Source organism: Perca flavescens, chromosome 1 (genome assembly GCF_004354835.1).
Source record: "Perca flavescens isolate YP-PL-M2 chromosome 1, PFLA_1.0, whole genome shotgun sequence".
In the NCBI taxonomy this organism is placed as follows: domain Eukaryota; kingdom Metazoa; phylum Chordata; class Actinopteri; order Perciformes; family Percidae; genus Perca; species Perca flavescens.
This window is the reverse complement of record NC_041331.1, coordinates 13,363,283-13,374,026: the sequence shown is the minus strand read 5'-3', so window position 1 is coordinate 13,374,026 and position 10,744 is coordinate 13,363,283.

The window sequence follows — 10,744 nt, the reverse complement described above, 5'->3', positions numbered from 1 at the left end:
GCGAATGTCGTAGAAATGAGGTGACGTGAAACCCTTTTTCAGGCTACTTACTTTTTCAGGCTACTTACTTTTTCAGGCTACTTACTGTAAAAACCTTTCTCTGTTACTTGATACAGTACGTACGTACGTACTGTACGTACACATCCACAGTCCTACTCGACTTGGCCGGTTTACTCCCAGGGCAGTTTTTTCAGGTTGAGTGCCAAGCAGTGATGTAACTAGGCGCCCAGCCTCACTAACTAACTCTCAGTGGCAGGGATGGAAGCCTACACACACAAAGCCTCTGAGCTGGATGGGACATGACATCATGGTATGAACCTGTCAAAGCAAAACTCATTTTCACGGTTCAGTCGGTTTTCACCATGAAAGGTATATGATTTGGGGTTGAAATTTGAAATAGCCACCAAACATATAGGGACGTATCAAAGAGAGGGAAACGATACATATAGAATTCTGACAATCAATATATTGTTTCTAGTATCATTTGATCATTTATCAAATGAAAAAAGTCAAACTTTGAACTAGTTTTTACTAATTTACTAACTAAACTAATTTTTTAGCCTTTTCTCTGATTCACATCAATGTTAATTAAATCCCGTTGGGGACACAATTGCTTGAGGTGTTTTTTTTGGAAACTTGAAATTGAATTACATTATTTATATATTTTATATTAGTTGCAGACTCTTCATACTGACATATTATGTCTGTGTATGTTTCTTGGCAGAGGCATTTGTCCACAATAAACAGTTTATTATCATTGAAATATGTTCAGTGAACCAAATTCGCTTCCATCAAACGTCAGTTGTCAACAACGCGTCACCAACTGGGGAACTCGGTTAGCAAAATCCAGCCTGAGTTTCCCACCTCTGAAATCAGATCAGCTGAACGTGCTGACATATAAGGGTAAGCGTATTGTGTCACTTCCGGTGTTCCCGTGTTACAAACGCTAGTTTGCTGCTCCAGCAAAAACTTACTCAATTCTGCTTTATTGTTTAAATTAGTGGCTATTTGCCTGCATTGCATTTGAATTACAATTGTTCTACTCAAGCACTTATATTTAGCTTCATTTATTGCGACTGACTCGCTGAATTTACAATTGTTAAAACACTGTTAGCTACTTTAGCTTAGCCATTAGCAATGGCTAATTCTTCTCCCTCTCCTGCTCTGTCCTGCTCTGTGTGTCAAATGTTTAGCTATTCCTCTGCCTCCTTTAGTGATAACGATACATGTAATACATGTAGTATATTCGCTGCTCTGGAGGCTAGGCTTAGTGAATATGAGGCACGGCTCTGCACCATGGAATCAGAATCGTATGCTTCCGTAGCTAGCCAGCGCCATGTAGCTAATGCGGGCCAACATACTGTAGCTTCTGCTAGCTGTACCCCGGCAGACCCCGAGCAGCCGGGCGAGTGGGTGACTGTCCGAGGGAAGCGTAGCGTTAGAGGGAAGCGTAGCGTTAGATCTGAACCAGGGAGTGCACATGATGACGGTCGCTTTAAACCGGAGCGTCTTCGCCTCTGCAACAGTTTCTCCTTACTCAGCGATACACCCTCTGAGAAGCCAATTCTGGTTATTGGGAGCTCTATATTGCGATATGTGAAGCCGGCGGCTACAGTCATATGTGTCCCCGGTGCCAGAGCGGGCAATATAGAAACCCATCTAAAGCTTCTGGCTAAAAAGAACCGTAAATACAGTAAGATCATACTTCACGTAGGGGGTAATGGTCGTAAATCGGAGATCACTAAAATTAATGTTGAGTCACTTTATGCATACACAAAGACAATGTCGGACTTAGTAGTTTTCTCTGGACCCCTGCCAAACCTCACCAATGATGAAATGTACAGTCGTACGTCATCCTTCCACCGCTGGTTGTCGGGGTGGTGCCCAGCTAATGATGTGGGCTATGTGAATAACTGGGGGGCGTTCTGGGGAAAGCCTGGTCTGATTGAGAGAGACGGCATTCATCCCACCTGGGACGGAGCCGCTCTCATATAAAAAAATCTGACCGAGTTTATCAGACATAAACCATGACAACCCAAGTTTGATATTAGTAATCAGAGGTGCAGTGCAATGCGTCCCTCTGTGCTTCTGTTGGAGCAGTCGCCCACTCATAGTCTAATAAGCACGGTGTCTGTCCCCCGGCTCAGATCGGTTAAATCAAAGGTAAACAAAAGATGCGCTATACTTAACAACCTAATTGGAATTAAAACGACTGCAACGATAGAACAAAATAGGAAAATTAGATGTGGACTATTAAATATTAGATCTCTGTCTTCTAAAGCAGTATTGGTAAATGATTTGATATCAGATAATAAAATTGATTTATTTTGTCTTACTGAAACCTGGCTGGGCCATGAAGAATATGTTAGTCTGAATGAAGCCACTCCTCCCAGTCATATTAATACTCAAATTCCTAGAGGCTCAGGCCGAGGAGGGGAAGTTGCAGCCATCTTTGATTCAAGCCTGTTAATTAATCCTAAACCTAAACTAAATTATAACTCGTTTGAAAGTCTTGTTCTTCATCTTCAACATCCAAAATGGAAAACATTACAGCCAATTATATTCGTTGTTATTTACAGTGCTCCAGGTCCGTATTCTGAATTTTTATCTGATTTCTCAGAGTTTTTATCATGTTTAGTCCTTAAATCAGACAAAGTACTTATTGTAGGTGATTTTAATATCCATGTGGATGTTGACAATGACAGCCTTAGTACTGCTTTCAACTCATTACTGGATTCAATTGGTTTCAGTCAGAGTGTGCACAAGGCGACGCACTGTTTTAACCACACCCTCGACCTTGTGCTGGCATATGGTATTGAAATTGAGGATTTAATAATATTTCCACAGAATTCGGTATTATCAAATCATTTTTTAATTACTTTTGAATTCTTACTACCTGACTATACTAAATTAGATAAAAGCTCCTACACTAGATGCCTATCTGACAGTGCTATAGCTAAATTTAAGGAAGATATTCCAACAGCATTCGACTCTATGTCATGCCTTAACATAACAGAGGACCTTTATGTTAACCTCAGTCCCTCTCAAATTGATTTGTAGACGGTGCTACGACTTGCCTACGAACGACCTTAGACTGTGTTGCTCCCCTAAAAAAGAAGATGATGAAGCAAAGGAAACTAGCACCTTGGTATAACTCCCAAACTCTCAAATTAAAACAAATCTCGCGAAACCTCGAAAGTAAGTGGCGTTCCACCAAAGTGGAAGAATCCCGTTTGGATAAAATTCATCACCTTTTGCCCTCAACTTCTAACAGTTCACCTTTAAATGCAGGACCGCTAGAAAGAACGACTAGTCCCGACATATACATAGACTGCATTTATCCTATAGACCTCCAACAATTAATGTTAAAGATATCCTCAGCTAAGCCATCTACCTGTCTCTTAGACCCCATCCCAACAAGGCTACTCAAAGAAGCGTTACCTGTGGTAAACACTTCATTACTAGATGTGATCAATATGTCCTTATTAACAGGTTATGTACCGCAGTCATTTAAAATAGCTGTGATAAAACCTCTTCTGAAAAAACCCACCCTCTATCCTGAGGTCTTAGCAAACTATAGACCTATATCTAACCTTCCCTTTCTATCCAAGATCCTTGAAAAGGTGGTTGCTAATCAGTTATGTGATTTTCTACATAGCAATAGTTTATTTGATGATTTTGAATCAGGATTTAGAAAGAATCATAGCACAGAAACGGCACTTGTGAAAATTACTAACGACCTTCTAACTGCTGCAGACAAAGGACTTGTCTCCATCCTTGTTTTACTAGATCTTAGTGCTGCATTTGACACTATTGACCATACTATCCTGTTCCAGAGACTGGAACACTTAGTTGGCATTAAAGGAATCGCACTAAGCTGGTTTAAGTCCTACTTCGCTGAGCGATCCCAATTTGTTAACATTAACGATAAACCCTCCAAGCTCGCTAAAGTTAGCCATGGCGTTCCTCAAGGCTCAGTGCTTGGACCAATTCTATTTTCCTTATATATGCTTCCTTTAGGTAATATTATTAGGAAACACTCAATTAACTTTCACTGTTACGCAGACGATACCCAATTATATCTGTCAATTAAGCCAGACGAAAGTGGTCAGTTAGCTAAACTTCAAGCGTGTATTAAAGATATAAAATCCTGGATGACCCACAATTTCCTGATGTTAAACTCAGACAAAACCGAAGTTATTGTGATGGGACCAACGCACCTCCGAACTTCATTATCTAAAGATATAGCTACTCTGGATGGTATTGCCCTGGCCTCCAGCACTACTGTCAGAAATGTATGAGTTATTTTTGATCAGGATATATCCTTCAATGCCCACTTAAAACAAACCTCAAGAACAGCCTTTTTCCATCTTCGTAACATTGCCAAAATTAGGAATATCCTGTCTCAAAACGATGCTGAAAAACTAGTCCATGCATTCGTTACTTCTAGACTAGACTACTGCAATTCCTTATTATCAGGTTGCTCAAATAAGTCCCTTAAGACTCTCCAGCTGATCCAGAATGCTGCAGCGCATGTTCTCACAAGAACTAAGAAAAGAGATCATATTTCTCCTGTATTAGCTTCTCTGCATTGGCTTCCTGTAAAATACAGGATTGATTTTAAAATCCTTCTCCTGACCTACAAAGCTCTAAATGGTCTAGCACCATCATATCTAGAAGGGCTCCTAATACATTATTGTCCCACTAGAGCACTGCGCTCCCAGAATGCAGAGTAACTTGTGGTACCTAGAGTCTGTAAAAGTAGAATGGGAGCAAGAGCCTTCAGTTATCAGGCTCCTCTCCTATGGAACCAGCTCCCAATTTTGGTTAGGGGCACAGAAACTGTCACCTCATTCAAGAATTAACTTAAAACTCTCCTATTTGATAAAGCTTATAGTTAGGGAGTGAGGAGTTGCAGTGTCCACCTATCTGGCCCCCCTGCTTCTCTTCATAATTGTTAGATTAATAACATATAACAAAACTAGAGGGAGTCAGGCCAGCAAAGCCCGATCTGGCAGGGGTGAGTTCAAATCCCGAAAAGGCTACCTCTCCTTATGTCCTGTCTCTCTTAGTTACGCTGTTATAGTTTTAGACTGCCGGGGGACTTCATTACTTCCTTTGACACACTGAGCTGCTCTCTCCTCTCCCTTTCTATTACTATTTGTGTGTATCCCGTCCCAGAAATGCTTGTTATTAATCCTAGCTTCTGGGGAGTTTACTCCCCGGAGTATTTATGTTTTTTCCCCCAGCGAATTTCCTTGGAGAACGTCGGCACCAAGATCCTGGTTGCAGCTGTCGCCGTGGTCCTGCTGCACTCCCTGCTGAGCTCAGCGGTGCCCTGGAATGTCATGCTGCGACCTGCTGAACCCTGCTGCTTCGAAGTTACTATCAAAATTGACTATTATCGCCACTGTTCATCATATCCCCAACCGGCCCGTCCAACACCGCCTACCAACAGCCTTAGTCTGTCCGAGGTTTCTTCCCAAGAGGGAGTATTTCCTCGCAACTGTCGCACTGCTTACTCTTGAGGGAAGTACTGTAATTGTTGGAATTGTTGGGGCTTTGTAAATTATAGAGTGTGGTCTAGACCTACTCTATCTGTAAAGTGTCTCGAGATAACTCTTGTTATGATTTGATACTATAAATAAAATTGAATTGAATTGATTTGATTCCCACAGGACTTTACGTGAATGGTGACATTTTCACTCGGAAAAACGTTTTTCAGATGTCCATGAACGTACGGTATCTCAAGATGCCAGACTGGAGCTCGCGAGATCAGGACGGTCTCACAAGGCTAGCAACTGCCAGGTACGTATTAGGACTTTTTTTAGGGGGGATTATCAGAAATCAGAAACAGGTTTATTGTCAAGTAGGTTTTCACATACTTAAGTTTTTGTCTTTCTTATTTTGGTGCGTAACAGTCACAATAAAGATCGTAAGAGAAAAGAAAAAGCAACTCTGATGAAGCATGGTGGCAAAACCTGTTATGACAGTCATTATTTTGTCATACCGCTGTCGGGTAGATACAGTAGGATACTTGCTCTTTGTATTTGAGACAGTTTTCTTAAGGCAAGGCAACTTTGCATTTGAAAGAAATGCCAGTGGGCTCTAAAGGCATGGTGGCCCCCCATGGAAAGATGTTGGAAAATCTACTTGAAAAACTAACTTACAGTACGTGACTTAAACTTTTTTTTTTTTTTCATGTCACACTGTTTACAAAAAGAAGTGCTGCAGTGTGTTCAAGGTCAACATTTCAAAAAACAGGACTGGGCCTTGAAAGCAGTATATAATAAAATATGATATAAAAATATATTAAAGTTTTATTCAGTGAAACATTATTTAGTGACATGCCGTTTACAGAAGGTAGGATTGTGAAGATCCAGGACTTAGCAAAAAATGTTTAACATCGACAACTTCTCAGTCCCTCCCCGCTTTCTGCTAAAACCCAAACCGGTCTCCTAAGCCCCTCCCCACAAGGGAGAATGAATGCATGTGCATGAGCAGTGATTGACATGCAGTTAGACACCCCCCCTTGCCCTGATTGGTGCATCTGAAGAGGAAGCTGTGGATTTTTGCAAAATCGCACTACAGGCTGTAGGTGGTGCCAGAGTAGCCAGATTTCTTTTTTTTAAATGACCTGCTTCATCAGTTCCAGCAAATATGACAGAAAGTTAGTTTTTTAAGGCTTACCTACTGCACCTTTAATATACAATCCAATGAAAGATTTTTATATATGAATTAAAATGCAGTGTGAAATTGAACAACTTCGAACTCAAAATGACTGTAATTTATCAAGACATTAAAAGAACCATAGCAGAGGCTTCAGCCTATTTCAATTATATAATAATAATTTACATTACTGTTGACTAATCTCCCATGCACACCCCTCGTTTTTTCAGACCTTCCAGGTTTTCACTGGTTTCCATTACCAGCGTTGTGAACTCATTAAAAAGGTTTTTGATGAAGGGTGAACTAAACGTATCAGTTTGCAACAAATGAAAGCGCTCACGGACTGATTTACCAGAAGCCCCGAACCAGATCGAACGTCAGCAACATTGGCAACAGATTAAAAACGGGCAGTCCCCGAGCAGCTTATTTAAAAAAAAAAAAAAAAAGTAAAATTTTTGGGACTGTGACCGTAGTTCAAAATGATGTGATTAATCAGCGCAGACATTTCAAATACTCTCACCTAAAGGATTATTAGGAACACCCTACTAATACCGTATTTGACCCCCTTTCACCGTTCAGAACTGCCTTAATTCTTCGTGGCATTGATTCAACAAGGTGCTGGAAGCATTCTTTAGAAATGTTGGCCCATATTGATAGGATAGAATCTTGCAGTTGATGGAGATTTGTGGGATGCACATCCAGGGCACGAAGCTCCCGTTCCACCACATCCCAAAGCTGTGCTCTTGGGTTGAAATCTGGTGACTGTGGTGGCCATTTTAGTACAGTGAACTCTTTGTCATGTTCAAGAAACCAATTTGAAATGATTTGAGCTTTGTGACATGGTGCATTATCCTGCTGGAAGTAGCCATCAGAGGATGGGTACATGGTGGTCATAAATGGATGGACATGGTCAGAAACTATGCTCAGGTAGGCTATGGCATTTAAACAATGCCCAATTGTTAGTAAGGGGCCTAAAGTGTGCCAAGAAAACATCCCCCACACCATTACACCCCCACCACCACCACCAGCCTGCCCAGTGGTAACAAGGCATGATGGATCCATGTTCTCATTCTGTTTATGCCAAATTCTGACTCTATCATCTGAATGTCTCAAAAGAAACCGAGAGTCATCAGACCAGGCAACATTTTTATAGTCTTCAACTGTCCAATTTTGGTGAACTCGTGCAAATTGTAGCCTCATTTTCCTATTTTCAGTGGAGATGAGTGGTACCTGGTGGGGTCTTCTGCTGGTGTAGCCCATCCCCCTCATGGTTGTGCGTGTTGTGGCTTCACAAAAGCTTTGCTGCATACCTTGGTTGTAACGAGTGGTTATTTGAGTCAAAGTTGATCTTCTATCAGCTGGAATCAGTCAGACCAGTCTCCTCTGACCTCTAGCATCAACAAAGCATTCTCGCCCAGAGGACTGCTGTATACTGGATGTTTTTACTTTTTCGGACCATTCTTTGTAAAGTTGAGCAGATTGTGAAATACTCAGACCAGCCCATCTGGCACCAACACCCTTGCCACGCTTAAAGTTGCTTAGATCACCTTTATTTCCCATTTTGACATTCAGTTTGGAGTTCAGGAGATTGTCTAGACCTGGACCAAACCCCTAAATGCATTGAAACAGCTGCTATGTGATTGGTTGATTAGATAATTGCATTAACGAGAAGTCTTACAGGTGTTCCTAATAATCTTTAAGGTGAGTGTATATGCACTTGCAACTTACTGTAACTTTGACAACAATAAGACTTGAGGCTGACTTAAGGCGGCAGTATGCAAGAAAAGAACTAGTACGCATGTATGACAACGTGCCGTCTGACCACTTAAGGAGGCAAAAAATCATAATTCAGACAGAAATCAACAGCTCCTGATGTAACATGTAAACAGGACCATCTTTATGACAACTGAGCAAATCCTTGGCAAGATCCCTCTTGAAAGCTCTGGAAGAGTTAAATGAATTGGGATTGTTTTCTCAAACTACAATATTAAATGGTCAAGAATGAAAAGCACAGTGAAATAACAAAAATACTTTGCTTCTGTGCTAAACGTTCAGTTATCTCTTAGGATATGCCAAATATATGTCCCAGTGTGTATTTCTATAAAAATCCCTCTCTTTTCTCTTCCTGTAAAACATTCCTGAACTCAGGGGTGTATACATACAGTACATTTATCCAATCACATTTATCTAAGCCCATCCCTCGTTCTCCAAAGTGGGTGAACAGTCCTCCACAGCTCCACATCGCTCTTTATTTATTTGCTTACTTTTGAGAGATCCAATTCCTTTTTTAACAATACCCCTGTCACATATTGCATTTCACTCAGAAAATACTTCACAATACGAAAGATAAAGATGCTGTCACTGTTGTTTCACTGTGACTTTAAGGCAACACAGACGAGAGGTTCAAAAAGAGCTATGGATGAAACAATAACCGCTATATGAACTCCATCCGCTGATTAATACTAGAACTGTGAAAACAAACACTACGTTTGAAAATAAAACTTGTTTTGAAAATCTAGAAGAAACATGTTTGCATTTCTAAAGCTTGTTAAAATGGGTAGCAGTAAACCTCAGGTGATTTGTAGAAAATTGACTAAAATGTGCAAAAACAAATAGTATGGTCCATTCATGTCTATTTTACAAGAAAAACATGGTGCCAAGACAAGGTAAAAATCACTCTTTGATTAATAGAATCATACTGTATATCTGGATAGTGTGGCTATTCAGTAACTGAAACAGAACTCTTTTGCCTTCAGGAATAACAAATGAATCCGCTTGGGGTCCTAATTATGATGAGGAATTTTGAAATTCACTTTATTGATAGCTTGGCATCCTTCTCTGAAATATCGCTGATGTTAGAAGATTGTATGAAAATGAATGACTGAAATACAGTAGCTAAACCTTGGGTTATATGTGCTTCTTTCTCACAAAGTTGACTTTCCATCAAGACGAGGGTTGCATTTTTCTGGCCATGTCAGGGAGTCAACAAACAACACAATGCAGGGCTCCAGACTAACTTTTTTCACTAGGAGCACAGTGGCCCCCAACTGAAAATTTTAGGGGCGTAACTACAAAATTTAGGGGCACACACCGTAAAACAACATGCTAACCAAATATTCACATTTATACTAATTTCCACTGTATTACTAATAAACACTTTGATAATAGATGCCGAAATTACAATGTGGTGTTTCAAATTTTGTTTCACATTTTATTTTGCACTTTTGAAGATGCAACATAGAAGGTAAACCGACAGCACCATCGCTGTCATGACAGTACAAATATTTAAAAAAATAAACCATCTCTAGTCTCCAGTCTACAATTACAATGAATTCAACTTAAAATTAAACATGCATTGTTTAGGCTACTAAACTAAACTAAAAATAAACCCCTCCCTCTCTCCTCCCAAACCTGCCCTACAACCTTGAATTGAATAATTATTAATTTTTTACTCACTGTAACTTTTATTCTTGTATTTATATTATTCTTTTTAACCTGTTTTATTTTCATCATGACCGTTTTTAATTGCTCTTTAATGTTTCATGTAAAGCACTTGCCTTGTTGCTGAAAGGTGCTGTAGAAATCAAGCTGCCTTCAGCCTGTCAGTCAGTCCCCAGGGCAGATAAACCAATGTTGTGCCTGCTTGACTCACAGGAAGTTAACAGCCCCGCGACCGCTTTCGCCTCGATATTAATATAATATTGCAGCAAACGCTGTCTGTGTGAAGTTTTGAAAAAATGTAACCACACTTGCAACCACTTTATCGGCATTTCCGTGACTAACTGTAACTTCAACAAAACTGCAAAGCTGACGAGTCTGCTCCGTCCGCACCTCTGCGCGCGCGCGCGTGTGTGTGTGTGTGTGTGTGTGTGTGTGTGCGCGCGCGCGCGCGCCGGAGCTCTGCTCTCTGTCACTGTGCAGAGAGGACAGATAAGCTTTGTGCTTACACGCTCTCAGGTACCGAAATGTCCACGTTTAAGTGTAAAAAGGGGGGCAAATTTACAATATAAAAATGCGACCATTATATAATGGTCGCATTTTGCGACCAAAATGCAGTACCGCAGTCTGGAGCGCT